At 34.4% G+C, this 24200-nt stretch overlaps 1 protein-coding gene across 3 annotated transcripts in view; it reads left to right on the top strand.

Annotated features, from left to right (window-relative positions):
* ADGRL4 (adhesion G protein-coupled receptor L4) overlaps nt 1-24200 on the top strand; it is a 113405-nt gene that overhangs the window by 36788 nt on the left and 52417 nt on the right. The gene's annotated exons all lie outside the window — the stretch shown is intronic.

A 24200-nucleotide genomic window follows, 5' to 3' on the forward strand; every position in this document is an offset into this window, starting at 1 on the left:
TATTGATTGATTTATATTGATTGATTTTCAGAAGTTAAACATGCTCACACTCCTGAGATAAAACCGAGTTGGTCATGATATACTATACTCTGTATGTATAGTTGCAATTAAATTTGCCACAGTTGTGTTTAGAACTTTTACATCTGTTCACAAGGGATATTGGTCTTAGTTATCTTATAATGTTTTTGTCTGATTTTGGTATCAGGATAATGGTGGCCTAATAGAATGAATTGGAAAGGATTTTCTTCTCTTGGATTTTCTGGGAAAGTTTATATAGAATTGGTTTGGAAGCCTTCACCATTGAAACCATTTGGGCCTGGAGGTTTTGTTTGTTTGTTTGTTTTCTGGAATGGGTTTTAATTAAAAATTTGGCTTCTTCAGTAGTTATAGAGCTGTTCAGATAATTTATTTCTTCTTCAGAGAACATTGATAGTTTGTGCTTTACAAGAAATTTTTTCATTTCATCTAACTCAAGGATTGGCAAACTTTTTTATAAAGATCCAGAAGGTAAATATTTTAAGCTGTGCAAGGCAAAATCAGGTTCTTATATACATATTTAGGTAATCATTTAGCATGTAACCATTTTAGATTATACAAACCATCCTCAGCTCTTGGGTCATAAAAACAAAACTAAATTAAATTAAAACAAAAACAGACATGCAGGGTATTTTTCATATCAGACATTAAAGATTTTATCTCTGGTTTTTTTCAATATTCCATGTCTATATGTAATTTTTTTTTAACATGTGGAAGAAACTGCCGAAACTTAATCCCATTAAAACATTCTACCTAATGTCTTATTTTCCATCTGGCATGTGTGAGCAGAAACTGCTGCTGTGTGAGAGCAAGGGATACTGTGCTCTTACCCTCTCAGTTGGTCCTTTCTTCACATGAAGCACTAGTCAATACTTAGCTAAATCCTCAAGGTGAACCTCTGCAGTGATCTATGACTTGGTCTCTCTGTAGCTTTCCTTCCTCCCTCCCTTCCTCCCTCTCTTCCTACCTTTCTTCTTTCTCTCACTCTTTCTTTTTCCCTGTCCTGTGAACCCTAGCTACCCGGGTCTTCTGGGGTTATTAGCTCCATCTGCTCTACTCAGAGAATTCATTAGGCTCCATCTGGGTCATAGGCAAGAAATTCTCTCAAGGCAGTAAGCTTATCTAATTTTTTTTTTTAACTCATCTCACAGGGATTACTGTCTTTTTATATTTGCTGTCCAATGTCTTGAAAACCGTTGCTTCAAGAAATTTTGTAAAACATGCTTTATAAAAGTTCAATATTTCTCAATAGTGATTAACCCTCTTTGAAGACAATTTGCACAGTTTTTTTGGTTATTTGTAGATATCTGTGACTTCTTGGTATTTTAACTGATATTTTAATTCTATTGCTTATTTCTTATTATTAAAATGCTTATTGATTTCATTGCTGTATGAAAGGAATGCAATTGATTTTTTTTTATTGTTGACTTCGTATCTAATGAGCTTGCTGCATTTATTTATATTTCTGATAATTTATCAAATCATCTACAATTTTATTTTTCTTTTATTTCTTTTTATTGCCTCACTGGACTTCTAGTACAATAACAAGTAGAGATAGTAAAAGAAGACATTCTTATCTCATTTCTAATCTCAAAGAAAAAAAATTTCTTTTATCATTAAATATTGTGTTTATTGTATTTGCTCTTTTATTTCTAACTTACAAAGATTTTCATCAAGGATAGATGCTAAATTTTATAAAGTCCTTATTCTTTACCTATTTAGATGATGCCATTTTTTTCTTTATACTACTAGCATAGTAAATTTCATTGATTTTCAGTCATTAAAGAATCTTTATATTGTTGAAATAAATCAAAGTTAACCATCATGTATTACCCATTTTTGTATTTTGTTAGATTAGATTTGCTGATATTTGTTTAGGTATCTTGCATCATTGTTTATGAATGAAGTGGAGTTATAATTTTTCCTTTTCATAATGTCCTTGTAAGGCTTTTAGATTTTTTGATATTTCTGGCTTCTTATAATTAGACAGAATTCCATCTTTTCTGTTCTTTGAACAAATTTTTGAAATGACATTATTTCTCAGTATCATCCAGATGGTACACCATACAAGGCCTGGTGTTTTGTTTATGTGGAAATATTTAATTACAGATTCAATTTCTTTAATAGTTAATTTTATATTTCTCTTCCATGCTTATTTTTATTTACAATAAGAGAGGTACCACATACACTGGAGAAAAAAATGGTCTTTTCAGCAAATGGGATAAAATAATTAGAAATCCATCTAGAAAAAATGAAAAAACATGTCCTTTATCTACAGCACATATGACAGTTTCTGTTGAATTGTGCATCTTTATATGAAATTAGAATCAGAACAGTTTGTAGAAGATTAGGAGGAGGTTAGGAAATGATTTTTTATACAAGAAAGAATAGCAGTAACTCTTAAAGTAAATATAAATGAAACTAGATTAAAACTTTTTTCATCAAATGATGTCATTAATAAAAAGCCAAACCATATAGTGGGAGAACATAAAAGTAACACATGTAATTGATCAATAACATTTATACAGCATAGATCAAAAAAAATTTCCACAAAATAATAATAAGGCAAAAAGTCCAATTGAAAATGAGCAACAGATTGAGTAAGAAGTTCATGAAAGAAGAAATCCAAATGCCCTGAAAACATAAGGAAAAGTGCTCACACTTATTAATAATCACAGAGATTGAAAGTAAACAATAGTGAATCAATACTGCATACATACCAGGATAAGTAAAATTTTAAAAGGTTGTCAATAACAAATGTTAATGAAATTTGGGGACAGTGGGATACAGCTAGTATGAATATAGGTTGATAACCACCTTGGAAACCAGTTTAGCATTATCTAGCATATTTGAAGATTAATCATGCCATATAACCCATCGGTTCTACTACATGGACATCAAGAGACATAAAAAGAGTTGTAGCAGCAATATTTCTAATATTCAAAAATGCAAACAACTCAATTGACCGTCATCAGTAGAATGTATAAATCAACTGTTACAAAATGGAATAATTATTAAATAGAATCATATATGGAGATTATTATTAAGTAGACTCCTACAAATAAAGAGGACAAAGCTGCACATAAAACCATATAAGGGAATTTCACAAATATAATTTTGACTAAAAATAGACAAACAAAAATTCAGACCTTATAGAATATATATTGCATTATAAACTCTAGCCCCCAGCAAATGTGTATAATGTTTAGGTAACAACATTTGTGCAGTGAAATTATAAAGACAAGCAGCAATGCGACTTCATAAAAGTCATGATAGTTGTACCTCTAAAAGGGAGTTGGAACAGTGATTAGGAGTAGGTACGGGGAGGGAGAGTTCTTATGAGATGCTGTTAATGTTCTATTTTTTTACCTGAATACTTATTATGTAAATATTTCCTATATGAAAAACCACTGACCTGTGCATCTTTATTTTGCTCACTTTTCTATATGTGTGTATAATAAAATAATTTTGGTACCAAAAAAAGTTTTAAAACCTTATATTTCTATAAACATATTCTTTTTGCACTCAAACAGCACGTTGCTCTGACTCATTATCAACATCTAGGCTTCTCTCACTATCCATCTGGGTGACATAAGGCATATCAGATTTTTTATTTGTAAAATAAGAATGTGATATTAGTGTAGGATTATCTTCTTCCTGCTCTGAAACCTGACTTTATTTCCTCATTGTTTTGTTATTTTAACTATAGGTTTTCACCATCATTGTTTCTGTGTTATGATTGTCATATCATTAATTTATCACGAGATATTTATTCTAAGCAATAATTAACATTTCCTCCAACAGAGTTACAACTCAGAAACCATTTCAGTTCTATTTCTCAGAATTATATCCAGAAACAAATGATGGTCAAGACTAAGGATTGTTTGAAAATTACATAAATTTCCAATTTCAATTTTGTGCTAGAAAAAAGTTAATTATTTTTTTGCTCTGTAATTGTAATAGGATATGCAAAACAAATGTTATCACCTGCCTCCTGTAGTCTATTTGCTAGTTTGTTAGTGTTTCTTCACAATATGAATCTAGGTGCTAGGCAGAATAATGGCACCCAACGATACCAATGACCTAATTCTCAGAACCCCTGAATATATCATGTTACATGACAAGAAGAAACCAAGTTTGACGGTGGAGTTAAGGCTGCTCATCATGTGACTTTAAAATAGGGCAGTGATCCTAAATTGTCTGGACGGGGCCATAGTAATCTCTCAAGTGTTTTAAAATGTGGAAGAAGTGAAGAAATATGACAAGCACGCATCTAGCCATTTCCGGCTTTGACAGTGGAAGTGGTGCATGAGCCAGGGAACACTGGCCACCTCTAGAAGCCAGAAAGGCAAGAAGATGGATTCTCCTCTAGAGCTTTGTGAGAAAACTCAGTCCCACTGACACATTTACCCCACATTTAGCCACATTTTAGTCCACTGAATCCATTTCAGCCTCTAATCTCTAAAATTGTAAGTTAATAAATTTGTGCTATTTATAACCACCAAGTTTGTGGTAATTTGTTATAGCAGCAAAGGAAATTAATACAGTAATACTATTTCCCTGGTATAAAAGTGAAAGCATCATGGATGTATTTCCATTATCATTATTTTTTAATTCCTAAAATTTTGAAGTCGTATTTTGAAAAGAGACTCCATAACAAAATTTTGAAGCCAAATGGCATAATTGAGTTGCCAATAAGTACCTGAAAAAGAAAAAGAAAATAGATCACGATATTAAAATTCACCTGTCTCCACCAGAAGACATAACATAGGGTTGTGATTTCCCCCAAATTTTATAAGTAATTATTAAACAATAAATTAAAATCAGAGTAGTTACCCCAAAAGTAGAAATCAAGTAGAAGATGTTTTTTAGGAAAGATGAACTGACATATAAAAAAGGTACGCCTGTGTGTATATATTTGAGAGAATACTACGAAAGGTAAAATCACAGGAAGAGGAGGTCTGTGGTTTTGCATGCTAGCAAGAGGTGCTTGAAAGAGAGGTGTGGTGTGTGTGTGCATGTTTGTGTGTGTGTTCAGTATACTGATCAAGCAAAGATAAGAGAGTATATTTCTCTTTAAAAATTATTGCCAATACATTCTCAATAATTCAATAATGAAATCGAATTAAAACTCATGAATACAAAGATTTTGTCAGCTGCCCTAAACTTAATTTGTTTGTTAAAATTGGTAAAAACTCTTCTTAGAGTTATTGAAAAGGAAAATTATAAAATGTGAACATATGTGAAAAACGAACATGAAACAAAAACCCTTTAGCAGTAATGGATATTTTAGCACAGTTTAAGATCGGAGAAGGATAGCAACCAGGTCAATTTATAATAAAGATTTTAGGTGGCAAAATTCATTGAAAAATGTGTTTTATGTGTTTTAAGTTAACGTTGTATGAATAGACTTCCTTCTTATTTTTTTTTTTTTTACTTCCTTCGTATTTCTGTTGACACTGAACTGTTTTCATGTATGCTACATCCCACATCACTTAGGAGAAATTGATATGTGTTACATTTTATTCAAATTGTATATGTATTGTGCTTGCTCATAAAATATCCCTTATTTGAAGCTTTAAGTATAGCCATATAAATATCTTTTAAAACCATATATGTTTATGAGAAAGGTTTTTAAGTAATATTTTTCATTATAAGCAGAACAGATGCTCAGAATCCTTCATTTCCTTATAATGGAGGTAATCTCTTTATCTACATCTTATGTATAATGCTTATGTGAATATGAAAAGGAGTTACTGGATATTTACTCTGTTACACGGAGTGGGAAAAAAAAATAAACTCATTTTAAAAAGATATAAATCGGATGATAAAAGGAGTTCTTGGTTTAACTCTTAAAGTCTGAACCAGAACTAAGAATGTGTTTTTCAAAATGCTTTGAAACTAGCTCAAAGGAAAAAAAAAAGAAGAAGAAGAAAAAGAAGACTAAATCTGGAGTATACTGGAGAAAACTTGATATTTGAGAGAAAATGCAAACGCTAACAACCTAAGGGTGCCACCTGTCTAGCTTCCTTTAAAACCACAGAAATATGTGCTTTGCAGCGGAATTCAGTGATGTTCAGAGCTGCGAGCCCCACAGCTGGTGGGAGCGGGGTCCACTGGCAAGCTTATTTCTCAACCAGGCTTCCCACCCTTTTGGTGCAGAATGGGCAAGACGGCAACAGCAGATGGAGTATCACTGTGGTACAAAAAACATTTGAGGGGAAACATGTGCAGATGTATTTTGGCCATGAAACCACGTGAAAGGTCTTACAATTTGAGAAATTAATTAGAAAACAGAACTGTTGTGTAGAATTTCAGAAAGTTTTGGCAGTAAGCAATTACATTTGGAAAACCAAATAGCCAATGCCTTTCTCCTCGTCTTTCAAATAATACATTTTATTTCCAACATGTTCCCTTTCTAATATAACAAACTCCTATCCAGTTTACTGGTGGTGAATGGATACAGTCCCTAAATGATAAAACTTTGCTATGGGAATGAAACTTTTTTTAGTGCAAATTCCTCATGTTTTGGATTTTATTCTAACATATCTGTAATTTCCCTTTGTTCTAAATATGCTAGGCTAGAAAACTTACAAGTCAACAAGATTTATAGTAAATCTATTAATTCTATTTGTAGGATTAGGCAGTAATTAATAAGTTTTTATTTACTGTCTTAATGAAGACTTGACCATAAATATTAGACCTAAAATTCATACTGATAGAGAAATCAGACTTTTTCATCATGATAATTCAGTATGGTGATAAGTGCGTGCTTTACATAACAGAAGTAGGATTCCATAATCTAAGCAGTGGGCTAAAAATAATTCTTTACTTTCCTACATATATATTCAAAAGTTAGCATGCTTTATTATTCATATTCATATAACACTTCCAGTATGCCTAGTACTACCTGAAGCTATTTAATGTATTTTTTTTTCCTTTGTGTCTTTATTTTTTAAAACTATATTAGGTTCACAGCAAATTGAGAGGAAGGTATAGAAATGTCCCTACACCCCTAAGCCCACATGTAGCTAGCCTCTCCCACTATCAACAACACCCCCACTAGAGTGGTACCTTTGTTACAATTGCTGGACCTATGTGGACACATTATCACCCAAAGTCCACAGTTTACATTAGGGTTCACTCTTGGTGTCCATTCTCCAGATTAGGAAAAATGTGCAATGAACTATACCTACCATTAGAGGACCAGCCAGACCATTTCATTTTTACTCCCTTAGAAGTCCTCTTTGTTCTGCCTATGGCTCTCTCTCTCCCCTCTTTTTTTTTTTTTTTTAATTTATTTGACAGAGATCATAAGTAGGCAGAGAGGCAGGCAGAGAGAGAGGGGGAAGCAGGCTCCCTGCTGAGCAGAGAGCCCGATGTGGGGCTTGATCCCCGGACCCTGGGATCATGACCCGAGCCGAAGGCAGAGGCTTTAATCCACTGGGCCACCCAGGCGCCCCTCTCTCCCCTCTTTAATGGATTTTTAATTTCCACAATAACCCTACAGTGGACATCCTTTATTCCATTTTGCTGGTGGGAGAATTAAAATTTGGATGTGTCATGTAAGATTCAGACCTTGTTCTACATGACGATTCAGTCTGTGTTTTTCCCAATTTCATTATGGCTCTTTTCAACCAGGATTTCCAAATAACACCTTTTTTTTTTCCCGTGTTGTCATCACTGTCAAACTGAAATAAACTTTCCTTTCTCATTGGAGATTTATTGTTCTTTTGGCTCTATGTTCATTGGAGGTGATGTAAGTCCTGCCTAATATTTTACAGTGTCAGCTCAACGATCAGATTTAAAACCCACCTCTGATACTCAGATGCTCTGTTTTGCTGTGTGCTGCCTCATGTTTCTGTTTTCATCCGTAAAATGGGGGCAATATTATTTCAAAGATTTGTTTTAATATTTAAGTGACACAGTACTGCAACTGCCTAGCAAATAATAAATGCTCCATCAGTGTTAGCAATTACTTTCTTATCTTAAAAGAGAGATGTAAATGGGTCCAGCAGTTTTAATACTTATGACCTCTTGTTCTCTGAAGTAGGTTATTTAAAAGAGGATTCTAGTTACACTTGCTCTCGGTTGATTATTTTATTGTTTGCTACATTAATTGTTGGGATGTGAGACTAGGAAATAATTTTTCCCCTTAAATTAACATATTATTGTTTGGGTATCTCTGGGAGTGCTATAAAAACTGAAATGTTGGTGTGTTGTTCTATATTATTTATATTTGTGTGTTAGCATTCAGGGTTTTCCTGCTATAAACAAGCAAGTACAAGGAGTAAGGACTCCAAAGGAAATATTCCTTTTCTAGTGCAGCTAAAAGTAAGTCATCAGTTGATTTTTCACTTAAATTTTACTCTTAGAACAAAGTATTATACAGATTATGGTTGGTTTTTTTTTTTTTTTTTTAAAGATTTTATTTATTTGTCATAGAAAGAGAAGCGAGAGCAAGCACAGGCAGACAGAGTGGAAGGCAGAGTCAGAGGGAGAAGCAGGCTCCTTGCGGAGCAAGGAGCCCGATGTGGGACTCGATCCCAGGGCGTTGGGATCATGACCTGAGCCGAAGGCAGCTGCTTAACCAACTGAGCCACCCAGGCGTCCCCAGATTATGGTTTTTTTGAGTTATATTTAAGAGTGATTATTATAAAGATTTTTAAAAATACAACAGTTTTAGCTTTTACGTTAAAAAAAAAATAAAGGGATCTCCCGAAATATATACTTGGATTTTATGAGAACTCTGGACTAAGTAATCATAAGCTTCAATTATATTTTTATATTATGACTTAGGCGAATTTCTATTTTTAAAGATTTAAACAGCTAGGAATAAAATAGCTTCACAGTTTCACTTATTTAAGTCCATTTGCATTCACTAACTCACTTATTGCTGAAAACATTTCTACAGAAATTTAGAAAATATAATATTAATATCACCACTTTGTAGGTGAGAAAACAGAGACGTAGAACAGTGTGACTTGTCTGAAATGATATAATTGGTTATAAATATATCCAGGACTGGGGCTTATCTTCCCGACTTAAAGTCTTTGTAAAATTTCTTAACATACCAATAAGCAGAATTCTGTTCTGATTACATGTCCTTCTGCTCCCAAAATATCTAGTATGAATCGTTTAGCCAGAACCAAGATGTTCCCATTTTCAGTAAGTCTGCTCAACGAAGTCATTAGGCATAACTAACTGCTATCACAGCCATCTGTAAATGGGTTTTGAAAGAAACAACTTTGATACTGTAGCAGAAAACATCACAGAGGCAGAAAACAGTATTTTATTGGATGAGTTTAACAATATCTCAACTAATAAATTGGCTGTCATCCCTGCCCACTGTAGAGATAAGGGGGATGAGGACATGGAGATGCCCTTTTTGGCTGCCAATTTGCAATTACCCCATGACAGAACACAGTTTTACTATGATTGATGAAACATTTTAGAAAAAAAGGGGGGGGCTTAAATGGAAGAATTTTATTAGGTTTTAAAATGACAGTGCTAACAATAGTGCTGGGAAAAAATAAACATGGAAACATTTTAAGTAGATAGCAAGAACGCAACCTAATCAAAACTGCCCAGAATGTCCTTGCTGTTTTCACTTACTTTTGCATCATATATGGAGATATAAACAACTTAATTCTAAGGTTATTGCTGCAACATTTTCTGCTTTGTACTTTGATCAGAAATAGTGTCTGAAAAAAAAAAATGAGATACCTCTAAGACTTCAGTGGCTTGTCATAAAGGGATGTTATTAAACATGAAAAAAATCCAGTAAATGCATACTCTGAGCTAGAAAAAGCACTAGAGTGGTAAGGGAATGTACATTATACAGAAATATCAGGATCACTCTGATCTTGAACATTCATTTTCACGTTGGACAAAGTTTTTGAATCAGTCTGCCTTGCTCTTAAGTATTCGTATCTCAAGTTATATAATCAGTTTTACCATCCCATATTGGGTCAGATCACTGGTCCAGAAAATAAGGCATCAGGTCTTTTCCCAGAGTCTGTACTATTAGCTAAATCATCTTCACACTGCTCAGTGTACCTAACCAGTGGTATAAGGCTACAAAACTGATGGAGGAAAGCAATTTCTACCTGACCCTTAAGGCAATTATTTTAGGGTTGAAAGCGTGGTATTTGATTACACCTCGTATCATTTTCAATTTAAAGAGCTATAAATTACTCACACCTTTTTTTGAATGGCAACAAGTTTTAAATCAATGGGTTCTCCTGAGAATTGAAGAAATGCCCATATGTTTATTATATGCCCCATAAAACAGTGTTTCTTTACATGCTTTAATTATTTCTTGGGGCCATGATTTTATTATGTATAAATTTATTTTTATTTTTATTTTTTTTTACTCAGAAATGCTATAAAACAGTCAAGTGACTGATGATTTGAGACCAGCCAGACATAAATGATGAAATAATAGTTCTGTGACATGCTTTATGACAAAAGCAGACTTATCTTCAAAATATAAACAAACATCGTATTTAATCCTGCTAGTATGAAAAACAGGAATACAAGATTTATTTTTCACAGTCCCAAAGTAGATCTCAAATATCCAAATCTAATCAGAGGTTTTTGTCTCACTAAAGACACTTCAAAAGGCAGAGAAAGATCATCTTGGTAGCACTCTGGAAGTGAACATACCCCTAAGTAGACAGTCAGAGGAGTTTGGGATCAGGGAGGAAGAACATGCAGGGGCACAAAGGAGCAAAGTGGGATCAGGGCAAAGGAAATATGGAGTATGAATTGCCTACTGAACAGCATAGTCTCTGTTGCAGTTTGCTCATATGATTCTTGCCCCTTACAAAGCGTATACCAAGTCATAAGCATACCAAGCATACCAAACAAAGCACATACCAACGTGAGAAAAAGGTATGACATACTCAGATCTGGGTGTAAATGAGAAGACTCAGTGTTATGATGTCCTTATTGGACAAGCGTTTATTATGCCTCTACTATGGAGCAGATATATACAAATGTCTGAAAATACAAATATCATATGTAATTTATGGTTTTCTTCCTTGATACTCTCACAGTTTAAAATCGAGGACATATTTGTAGAGAGTTCATCAACTTATAATAATAAAATATGGGAAACTTGTTTTAATAATAATAAAATAGGAAAACAAGTGTTTATGTATACCACGGTTTTGCATATCCAGTTTACTTAAGAAAAGGTAAGCATCTGTGGCCATTTTTTCTCAAGCAGCTTGGCACCACAGTTTGTATCAATTAAAATTTGTTATTTGATTAGCTTTATGTAGTACTGTATTTTGTACATTTTGAGATGTGTGTCAGATTTGAAAGTATAAGTCACCAATAAGATGGAAAAAATCATTGAAATTAAATTTCTGTATTTTTTCTCTCAACAAATAAAAACTATGTATGTTACATTTATACAGACACATATATATACCTATATGTACATATATATTTATTAGTCATAAAATAAAACACATATATAACATTTCACTCTAATTTAGAAGGCTATATGATATGATTTACGGCAAATATCTAAAGGAAAAGATGTCATCCTGACATTGTCAAGATAAAGTTCATGCTCGGATGGAGAAGACAGGGAGAGAAAGGAATCAAAGGTGTCTTCAACATGTGTCTGCACAAGGACTCGTGAAATAATGGTGTGGATAAAAAGAACTTGAGGGAGGCAAATGGTTGTCATCTTTGAAGAGGAAGGTAATAAATGAAAAGTTTCTATAGTTAATTTAGGGAATTGTTGAAAGAGATAAGTAGGACTATCTAGTAGCTATTGAATTAAAATTCAGAGAGAGATTAAAGATGTAGACCAAAAAAAAAAAAGGCATGTGGGAGTGTCCCCAGGGGTAACAGTTGAATACAGAGAGTGAATGTAATCTCTAAGAAGGACAAAGGGCTGCTAACTGAGGCATATTAGGGATGCATTAAATGTTGATTGCAGATAGCCAGAAATCCTGCCCATGCTTCGCTCTCTGGGCCCTGTACTATAACTGAAGGATTTGAAAAATGAGCGTTAGGCTTTTGCCCCACCAAAAATTAAAATATAACATAGATTTGAACATTAAACAAATGCTATTTTTTTCATATTAGTCAGTCTGATATCAAGATGCACTACTGACTGATAGAGATATAAGTTGTGTTTGTTCCCATTTCTTTCTCAGAAATTAAGACAGTCCTATCTCTTGGAATAGATAATAAAATGTGCAAGATTTAGGTGAAATTGATATCACCAATGTAGGCAGCGGGAAGAATATCACTCAGACATGGGACAAGCAAAATCCTAGTTTAACTAAAAAAAAAAAAAAAAAAAAAAATTTAGACAAAACTAATAGTTTTGCTTTTCAATACCATCTGTCACACCTAAATGTAGTAAATACAGAGGAAAAAGTTATAATCCCAAGTTATGGAGGGTAGCATATCATCATTATACTATGTACAGTTGGGTGACAGAGGAAATCCCAAATAATATTAGAATAAAATGTGAAAGATGATTGGAGTCAACTTCATGATACAGTAAAGAGAGTACTATGTAGTTGTATGGATAAATGTTTAAACTTTTAGTAAGAGTAGATTGGATATAGGGTTTTTTTTTTCCAAAACATTTTATTACATTGATCAAGTGTCATTAAGTTTATGGCATCTTAAAATCAAGGAAACAAGAATGCATTGATTGTCAGGCTGCCAGTGTTGTAGGTATATACTTTGATAGTAAATGTGTCATCCCTATCTTCTTGGTTCATTGATTTATTTTTGATTTGCTTTAAACTTTAAGTACATTAATTATTAACAAAATATAGCTGAATTTCATCTGTAATCTAATCTAATAAAATGAGTCTTATAATGGGAAATATAGGTTTCTTTCATTTGGTTTAACAGTTGAATTTGATAAATATTTTTATTCCAGCAAAATTATTTTGTATTAGATATTTTATTTTGTTTATAGTTTCATTTTCTTCCTCTTTATTTTAACTTTGAAATTTACTATTCACCCCTCTTTTCTTTGCTTTTTTGAAAATTCAGGTGTGAATTTTCAGTCCATTTCCTACGTAGGGGCTAAGGGCAGGACGCCCCAAGATGGGGTCTCTTTAGTGTGAAGATTCTTTTCAGTTAAAAAGCAGTCAAAACCAAGTAGATTCAGGAAAAGCTCTTTACCTCCCCCTTAACTTCTCAAAAAGAATTTAATAAAGGACCTGTTCCAGGAAGAGAGATATCACCAAAGATAACTATCTTTTACTACAAACTAGGTGTGGTAGACAGGGAAGAATCTAGCAAGGCTTGTTTGATCAAAGTCGTCTATGACCCACTCATTCTGAGTGGCTCAACAAATGTTTATCCAGCATTTGCTCTTGTTGTGATGAGCACTGCATAGTACAGGAAAGCGATGAACCACTTAATTCTACATCTGAAACCAATTTTACCATATATGTTAACTAACTAGGATTTAAATAAAAACTTGAAATCTAAAAACAAACAACAAAAAATGTACTCTTTTTCATCATCCTGCGAATTGCATTCCTTCCCTTTGAAGTCCCAGACCCTAGCCTCCTTCTCCTTATTTCAGAATGACATAAATACTTCCTTTTGCCTGACTGTTGTTGATATTTCCATGTCTGGGTGGATTCCCCTACTATTAAATTTTATTTTCTCCTGTTCATCTGCCTCATGTCAATCTGATTCTTAATCCAGCTAGAAGGACCTTGAATGGGGTAGGAAATTCTTGCTCCCTGACACCTATTCCTGGTACTCAGAATCAAATCCATGTTTTTATACTTCACTAAAATTAGGTAACAACACTTCCTTTCTGCAATGTGTTTTGCTTGTGCACTGGACCCTATTCTCACCTTGACCAACGTGATACCAGCTCTATGAACTCAACTATGTCCCTGCTATTAGCTTTTCCTTTGAGTAAATGTAAGAATCCAAATTATCTCTTATTTTGAACATTCCTAATCCTACAATCATTCATTTGAATTTGTATACTGTAGGGTTGATCATATCCACCATTATTACACCTCAGTCTAATCTTCCTCTGTGTTAAGGCCTATCTACTGAATTACTTTATTATTTAATTAAAACATTATCTTGAATGTTTACTTCACACAGAGTACATGGGTGGGTCACCTACTCTCTGAATTCGTGCTTTTCTACAACTGTTTCTCACTGTATTGAGTGAAAGATTTCTTTAGCTGGCTAGAGAACTATAGGATCAGTTATTTTATCCCAGTGACTTGCACATGTTATCCTACTGCCTCTCAGGTATGTTAGTGAGAATCTGATACTATTTTAATCATTTTCCTTTGTTAACTGGCAACTTTTTTTGTCTGAGAGCTTGTAAGGTTTTTCTACCATTGATTTGATTTTCCCCTTGAATATGTATTACTTTAATGATTAGAAACAAAAATCAATAAAACTAGTTTCTCAAAACCTATTTTATAACTATAACTGAAATACCAAAAAGACTCTAAGAGTGTTATTCATCTTTACTATTATAGTTAATAGATACAATGGAATGAAAAAAAAATTAGAATCATTGATTCATAATTTGAAATAAGTGTATGAGGATTTTGATCTTGCCCTCTGCAGCCAATGAGCAAGAGAAGTGGCTTCCAGTGTCTAGAGAAATTAGATGGCTTGTTTTCTTTTTTTGCCTACTCTATTTATATTTAGTTTTGCTTGTTTGCTCTAAAATGTATGTTTTAATAGTTCTGACAAAGAGAGAACCAAAAATGATCATAGCATAAAATAAGAACATTTTCTCAAGTGTTACATTTCCTTCAGAAAATAAGTAAATGCAAAAACAGCCTGAGACCATTCTACACCTTGGGTGTGGGGCTGGGGGATATATATAAAAAATATATTAATAATATATATAATAATATATACTTCTATATTATGTATATATATATCCATCCTTGGAAAAACCTGATCCATAATCAAAGGCAAATACTTGAAATATCAAGTATTTTCAAAAAACTTTTCTTTTCAAAAAACTTGAAATAATATTTATAGTTTTGAATAGTTTAAGAAAATTTTTTTCATTGAAGAAATTCTTTAAAATAATGAATACCCAGTGGACTTGATTCTTGTGTAATCCAAATTTCCTTGCCGTGATAATTCTAACACTTTGCATTTGATATATCTGATTTTTCTTTACTAAATTGGACTTATTAAATCAATGGTCATAGAAAACATGAATTTATACTATGTATTTTATAATCAACAATGGAAAAGTGAGAAGGATTTCTTCAATACTGGATTTACTTATTTTTTATCTAATAATTTTTTTATTTGTTATCTAATATTACTTACATTTATCTAATATTATCTTCTTAATAATTCTGCAAATGTGATTCTGTGTATGTGGAAGGGTGGGTTATGTGTGTATCATATTCTGGCCTTCACTTAAGGTGCAAGAGAAATTCTTAGAGGGGAAGAAAAATATAACTCTGTCTTTCTTTTCCTTGTCTTAGATAGAGGATGTAATGACATCATTTCAGTGTGGAAGCAATAACTCCAGTTCTTTTCTTGGATGGCTGAACCCATTCTAATTCCGCTGTCGCTCTTTCATCTTTCCCTTCTCTTGACCTTTTCTCCCCCTTACCTGTATGTTTACCTTAATATTCCCAAGGAGAGTACAAACCGCAGAAAGTCCATAATTGAGGAGGCTAATAATGATGATTTTTCTAAGTTCATTAGAGTGTTGGGTATGAGAAGAGAATTGTCAGTGCTGCTGGAAATAAATGAGCCCAGCAGGCTGCCTTGGGGAGAAAAATAGAAGGAAAAAAGTAAAGCTTTGGCATTGCCCCACCTTTGACATAGAGGATCTGTTTCACAAGGAGTCACATAATAGTTATAGTCATTTTAGTGTTCAAATTTACGGAGCAATACTGGCAGTCATGTCCGGAGGGAGAATGTGTGTAGAAGCAATGCTGCTGTTAAGGTTCTGTGGCTTTCAAGTTGTTATAATCCATTTGAGCCCTGCCAATAATATCTCAAGTGCTTGCAAAAAGAAGATAATATTTTCTCTTTTTAATTATTTTTCCCTAAGTGAGGTCATTAGATTAACAAAAATGGAACACAAATTGTGTTCAGCTTCTGGAATGCCAGTGTCTTAATAAACCATTAAAAAAACTTATAAAATTCTACTTTATCATACACAAAGTCATATAATTGTATGGTTTGTTGCCAAAAACATGTTATTACTTGGGTAGTCGATATCACTCTTGGATTTAGAGAATTAGATGCCCATTAATGGTGCCTTGTTTAGAAGACTACTTTATGACTAAGTACACCTCAGTCTACAATGCAGAGATACAAGGTAGAGCCAGCTAGTCTTAGGATAAAAACTGTGTACAATAGATTTTTCCCTCTACACTGCATGATTTAGCTCATTTGAGGTTTGCTTTGTCATAAGTAAACTAGAGATAATACCAATCATTGTGTTATTGTAATAATAAATAAAATGAGCCGACTAGCAGAATGCCTGAGAAATGTTTTCTCTCTTCTTTCAGATTATTAGGTATAAACCGCACTGATCTCGGTTTTTTGTATAAGCCCACAATAACAAAATGAGTAGCTAGCCACCAACCACAGGAACACGTTGCCCAAAAATAGGTTGAAAGAGGATTCTAGCATTTACACCTGTTTATTATTTACACTTCTGTGTGGCTTTCTGGTAGCTGGACTGAACCTTGTTGGAACTGTCGAGGTTTTTCTTGCCAACACTGGGAACGAAAATAAGCTAAGGGGCTTTCTTGGTCCCTGTTCTCTGTTCTCACATCCTAACCTCTGGATTGTATTACTCAGTTGGTCAGAAGAGCCAAACCCAAGTAAAAACATACAAAGAACAGCTACAACAACAAAAGGAAAACAAGAGTGCAATAATGCCACAGCCATGTTCATTAAAACTACCGACATGAAAGCAGAAGGTGTCAGGAGACAGGGTCCACCTAGAGATAGGTGTAAAGAAAAACAGCAGGCTTGCTACTTGCACTAGAGCTGAGTAAACGCCAGGCTTTTGATTCTGACACTTCCTCTGGAAGAGGAGGGAGCCTTGAGTGTTACCTCGTGATTAAATAATTTATGACTACATGATCGACTGCCCAATTGTTAATACTATCTTAATGTCCTAAAGGCACCTCAGTCTTTCCTTGGTCAAAGCAAACTCCTTCATTAGCCCCAAAGGAAGCTCCTCTTCTGCTTCTCCCTGTCCTGGTAATTGGATCAGTTTATCAGCCAGATTTCTTCCAGTGGGAATCTGGAAGTCATCCCTGCCTTCTCCCTCTCCAGTTAATTTATATCTAATTAATCTCTAATCCCCACTGATATTTTTTAAATTATCCTATTATCAAAAATCCAAACACACAAAAGCAAATAATATTAATAATAAAAGATCCACATATAGCCATTATCCAGCTGATACAATTTTCAATTCATGCCTAATCAAGTTTAACCTAACCACTTTTTTTTTTTTTCTCTCCCCACATCATTGATTTTTAACCTCTAAATATTTCCAAAATATAGCTTACCCCACTTTCTCCTTGATTCTGCTTTGGTTGGTTCTTCACGTCTTGTAGTGTTCTGCCCTGTCTACTGGGATCTTAACTAATTTTCATTATCTTTCCAAACCTGTTTTGAAATTCAAATCTAATCAGATTTCTCCACTACATAAATCTGATGATGACCATTATTTTACTCAGTGAATATAGTCCCAAATTCTTGGCAAGTGTTTTCTGAGTTTAGGCCATGCCTATCCACACAGTCTTGTCCTTCACCTTCTACGGTTCTACCCAGTGTTCAACAACATAGATCGCACAGGCCTCCAAGCCTGGGATAAGCTCTTTCCTTTGAAAGGATTACTGGGAGCCCCTTTAGTTTGTCTAAATTCTTATACTTCAGTGCTTGGCTCCAGCATCCCCTCCTCTTCTAAACCTTCCCTGTAAATAACCTTCACCCTTCTATCTTGAAAACTTACCCAGGAAACCATTCTCCTCTCTGAGTTACCACTGCACTGCTAAATAGCCCTTGTGTTTGTTACACACCCTGCCTCCTAAGAATGGAGGCCTTTGTCCATCTTCTCCAGTAGTTATGGATCCTGTTGTGTTACCGGATGAGGATGCTTTTGTTCTTGACTGCTCAACTCAGTGTGTTCGACATGAACCATGAAAAAAATTTTTGCTGAAGGAATGTTAATATTTCTCTTTAACAGTTTTTGATAAATGTTAAAAATTTTTTATCTCCAACTTAATGGTGTAACAGTGAACTTCTCAAGTGATATTCTAATCTAAATATTTAGTTTATAATCCCACAAGGAGGCTTAAACTTAGAGTTACAGAGAGTGGGTAAGGGAACTGGTCAATTGATTTGAACAATGGAAATTAGAGCACAAAAGAAGGAGGCTTCTGTTTCCCTGTATTATATCCATCCAAAGAAACTTTCTCCTTGAAAATTAATTATTATGAAGTTGGACACTGGAAACGTCAAGGCTATTTAAATACTTCAAATTTATATATTACTTCATGAAGATAATTTCTTGCCTATCTCCACTATCTTGGGGGAAACGAGGAGGTTACTTTTAGATAAGTGCTATTTTACAAAACAAGATTTGACTCAGACCATTAGGGAATTAGTCCTTATTGTATATCCAGTCCAGAAGATTGGGAGAGAGATAACAAAATACTTTTATTTCCCAATTCTTGATAAGAAAGCTAAGAGGTCAAGTGCTCAAAACCACACAGTAGAGAAAGACACAAAAATCATTGTTAATCTCTTTTTTCTGGCTATTAATAATGTTGCCCAACACTTTTAAAAAAGTGCTGGAGTCCAATAACTTATTGCCATGTTAATTTATTTTTAGAAACATAATCAGTTGATATAAAGGGTCTCATTTTCTTGGACTCTGACCAATGCTTCAGACCTAGTGAGCCCTTTTTCTCAGTATTTTTGCATATCATTTTTCAGCTATAGACCACAAGGGATACAATCTTCCTCGTTCTCTTTATTACCAATAACTGATCTGAGAGCACAATTTCTTCTGAAGTTAATATAAACTTTTCCCAGTATGCTGTAAAAGGAGTCAAATTTTGAGATAAAAATTGAAACTTTTATTTTAATAAGAACTCAATTATATGCTACTGTGTTAACTTGCTTTAGAAAGTGAACTCTGACAGCAGGGCACATATCCTGACTTTTTGATTAATTTTTACTTATTTCCCAGTATAGACCATATTCACATTTGGGAACTAGGAGACTCCATAAATATTTGAGTAACTAAATGATTGAATCAAACCCAGCGTTATGAAATATTTTTCTTTTACTTTATTTAGATGATTGTGTTCAATCTGTGAGCTGCTCTCAGTTAATTTGAATAAACTAGTTTTGTGTATGAATACATAAACATATATGCTTGCTCTAAGTATATATGTATATACTGTCATTAGAGTTATAGACTGTATCTCTGTTACAGAATAAATTAAAAATTAAATAGACATGTTAATAAAGTATTACCTCTTAATAAAGTATTACATTTTCAGCACAGTTTATATAAAGCCATTCAAAATTTATCTTACTTGGGTGCCTGGGTGGCTCAGTTGGTTAAGCCTCTGCCTTCAGTTCAGGTCATGATCCTGGGGGGTTTAGGGATTGAACCCCCGTGTCAGTCTCCCTGCTCAGGCGGGAATCTGCCTCTTCTTTACACCCTCCCCTTGCTCCAGCTTGTTTGCTCTCTCTCTTTCTCTCTCTCTCTCTCTCTCGAACAAATAAACTCTTAAAAAATAATAAAATAAATTACTGAAATTTTAAAAATTGAACAGTGAGAAAAGTAATTGTAAGACCATACATTATAGATTCCTTATAAATATCTTTATTATTATACCTGTGTAAAGATAAGTGATTTAAACCTGTTCCCCAAATTCAGAAGCTCCCTTCCACATAGAGAAGAGATAACGTTACACACTAAGGCCAGGTTGCTGTTAAGAATTTTAAGCAGGAACCAGATTTCTAGCAATTTAAATAGCAATAGTAGTATTTTGTAAATAAGGAGATTAGCAGCCTGTATATAGTGTTTACTACATGCTAGGCACCACTCTAAAAATTGTCTGAATGTCAATTTCGTTAGTCCTCTTGACAATTATCTGAGGTAGTCACAACATACTTTCCATTTTACAGTAATCTTTCTATCACAGTAACTAGCACATAATAAACACTCAGTAAATGGTAGCTATTACCACAATGAACTCTCTTATAATGTAGTATTTAGGAAAAATGAGATCACTTTGACATTCAGAATGCTCCAGGCTTGAATCAAACTTTGCCACTTATTAGTTGTGTACCTTTGGGCAAGGTAATCCAACTTTTTGTATTTCAGTTTTATTGTAAAATAGGAATCACATCTGCATCATTAGGTTTATATGAGGACTAAAAACAAGTGTCAGATAATGTATCCAAAGTGCTTAGTACAATGCCTGGTTCATTGGGAGTCTTCAGTGAATGGTAGTAATCATGTCCGACAACCATGTCTTAAAATGTGCTCTCATGGACGCCACATGGTGTCCTAGACTACCCTGCAGTCAGGTGGGAGGTGAAAGATATCAATTATATTAGTTCCTTCTTCTTCCATAACATTTTTTAATAGTTCCATAATGCCTAAAATTATGTCCAAATAAAACTATATAAAAATGTAATGCACGAAAACCTCATCCTTCCAGACTCCATGAAATCTCTTCTGCCCTCTTTCCCCACCCGAGTAAAAGGAATGAGGCCATCATTTACTCTGGCAGAGTCTTCTTGCACCACATATGCACTTCTCTGGTCTCTGCTTACTCGTCCCCGCTTGTCAAGGTCTCCAGATTCTGAAGGGCAGAGACAGAACTATAGTTCCTCTTTCATCCTCCATCAGAGGCACAATATCAAAATATCAACACAAATCAAAAGCACACAAAATAAATGATTGGCCAAGGGAAGAGTAACAGCTATTAATGCAATGGATATGTCTAATTTAAATGATGTTTATTAATTAAAGAAATTACACTAACTTCAAAAATATAATGTTATCTTCCCTTTTGAGTTCCAATTAATTTATGTATGTTTGCTATTAATCTACTAGATTTTCTTGTATTTGGTAAAATTTTTTGGTATTCACATATATCTGGTTTCATTATTCAAATGCAGCTATATTTGTGGAACTATAAATATGGCAGAGAGCTCTGACTGTTCAAAATCTCTTCTTTCTTCTTCCTGGCCTATAACCACCAGCCTCCCTTGTAGTTAAATATGTCCATTTGAATGAATTCTGGTGAATAGAATGTGGACCAAAGTGATGGATGACTCTTTTATGCTCCATTCTACCCTAACTCCCTACCTGGATCAATACAGAGAGCCTGGAGACCCAATGGGTGGTGGAGCCATTAGATGGCAAGAGCCTGGGTCCCTGAACCATTGTGTCAGGATGCCTGGAACACTAATCTTGGTCTCTGACTATAGCAGTAAATAATCTTTTTTGGTACTGAGCTCTAACATGTTTAAATACATTTAAAGCACTTAGCTTGAAAATCTTACCTGACCTGTCCATAGTCATTTTTGAAAAAAGAGAGGAATTCACCCCTAGTTTCTACCATATGTTAATGTCTACACATATATCCTTAGTGTTTGCAAATGAGTAAGTGGAAATAAAACTTAAGTTAAAAATAGAATTTTTCATGTGTCTGAAGCCATTTGTATGTTTTCATTGCTATCAGACACATGAAAAAATGTTCATCATCACTAGCCCTCAAGGAGATTCAAATTAAAACGACATTGAGATATCACCTTACACCAGTTACAATGGCCAAAATTAACAAAACAGGAAATAACGTGTTGGAGAGGATGTGGAGAAAGGGGAACCCTCTTCCACTGTTGGTGGGAATGCAAGTTGGTGCAGCCTCTTTAGAGAACAGTGTGGAGATTCCTCAAGAAATTAAAAATAGAACTTCTCTATGACCCTGCAATTGCACTCCTGGGTATTTACCCCAAAGATACAGATGTCGTGAAAAGAAGGGCCATCTGTACCCCAATGTTTATAGCAGCAATGGCCACGGTTGCCAAACTATGGAAAGAACCAAGATGCCCTTCAACGGACGAATGGATAAGGAAGATGTGGTCCATATACACTATGGGGTATTATGCCTCCATCAGAAAGGATGAATACCCAAATTTTGTAGCAACATGGACTGGACTGGAAGAGATTATGCTGAGTGAAATAAGTCAAGCAGAGAGAGTCAATTATCATATGGTTTCACTTATTTGTGGAGCATAACAAATAACATGGAGGACATGGGGTGTTAGAGAGGAGAAGGGAGTTGGGGTAAATTGGAAGGGGAGATGAATCACGAGAGACTATGGACTCTGAAAAACAATCTGAGGGGTTTGAAGTGGCGGGGAGGTGGGAGTTTGGGGTACCAGGTGGTGGATATTATAGAGGGCACGGATTGCATGGAGCACTGGGTGTGGTGAAAAAATAATGAATACTGTTTTTCTGAAAATAAATAAATTAATTTAATTAAAAATAAAAAGATAAAAAAAATAGAATTTTTCTAAATTCTATGTCTGGGTGCCTGGGTGGTTCAGTTAGTTAAGATCAGATCATGATCTCAGAATCATGGGATCAAGCCCCATTGGCAGGGAATCTCCTTGTCCCTCTCCTTCTGCCCCTCCCCCCATGAGGGCTCTTTCTGTCTCTCTCAAATTAAAAAAAAAAAAAATAGAATGCAAATAAATTCTCCATTTTCCTTCTGAAATCACTACTTCAATATCTTTCCATTTCCCAAAATAGACCCATAATTCATTTGATAAGATCTTATTATACATTTTGGCATTTTAAAATAATTCTCACAGAAGCAGCAGGAGGCAACAGTTAAGAGAACAGGCTTTGGAACCAAACTACCTGGCTCTGTAACTAGCTGTGTGATATTGGCAAGTTACTTTTTTCTCTCTATTCCTTCTTTTCTTCAGCAGTTAGAGGGGATAACAATGGTATCTTCTTCCTGGAGCTTATGTAAGGATCCGATGAATTCATATTTATAAAACATTCAGGAAAATCTCCAACTCTTCGTTACCACTGTATGTCTGCAATAGCCTGTGTACAAATTAAATATCATACCATTTGTTCTTAAAGAGAAATTAACCAATTTGGCTTCCCTCTATCTTCAGAAGTGTTTCAGTTACCCTATGCTTGCATCTTTGTTCAACATTCTATCTTCCTTTTCCTGACCTTTCTTCTCTCCAACCAATGCTCCTCTATCCTGCATTGGCTAGTGTGGGTCCATTAGTTTCTGAGGGCTGCCTTGACAACTAGCACAAACTTTGAGGCTCAAAACAACACAAATGTTGTTCCAGAACCTCCCTGGTTCTGGAAGATAGAAGTCTGAAATCAAGGTGTTGGAAGGGTCATGTTCCCTCCAAAGGGTCTAGGGAAGAATCCTTTCTTGTCTCTTTCTCGCTCCTAGTGGTTGCCAGCTCTTCTGTTCATGGCGTCCCTTGGCTGGCAGCTGCATCACTTTCAGCGCCTCCTCTGTTTCCACGTAGGCTTCCCCTCTGTGTCTTCATGTCCAAATTTCCCATACCATATCCACAAGGATACCAGCCACTGGATTAGGGCCCGACTAATTCAGTGTAACGTCATCTTAACTTGATTACTTCTTCAAAGGTCCCATTTCTAAGGGACCTCTACTTACAAGACACAGGATTAGGACTTGAACATATCTTTTTGCAAGATGTAATTCAACCCACAAGATTTAATGTCACCTAAAAATATTCTCTCTCTCCTCCAGTCTATTATGATCCCATCTGAAAAGCCCTTGTTTTCTGTTTTATTTACTTGACATCAAATTTCTTTCTGATTTTTTAAAGGGCTTGTGAACCTATATATTTTTTTGTTAAATTGTATTACAAGACTAGAAGGTAAGGACCCTGGACCATGATATAATTTTTTTTTGTATGCTCTTCTATAGGACAATAAAACACACATAGTATTCAATGAATAAATTCATTAATAAGTGAAGAGGTGTCGACCTAGTGTTGCAAAATTCTTCTAGGGAATAAATAATAAAAATAAATGGTACATGATTAGAGCATGTCAATTTGTAATCTCTGATGTTTTAACTTATGGTATG

Source organism: Mustela erminea, chromosome 10, assembly GCF_009829155.1.
Source record: "Mustela erminea isolate mMusErm1 chromosome 10, mMusErm1.Pri, whole genome shotgun sequence".
Taxonomy (NCBI): domain Eukaryota; kingdom Metazoa; phylum Chordata; class Mammalia; order Carnivora; family Mustelidae; genus Mustela; species Mustela erminea.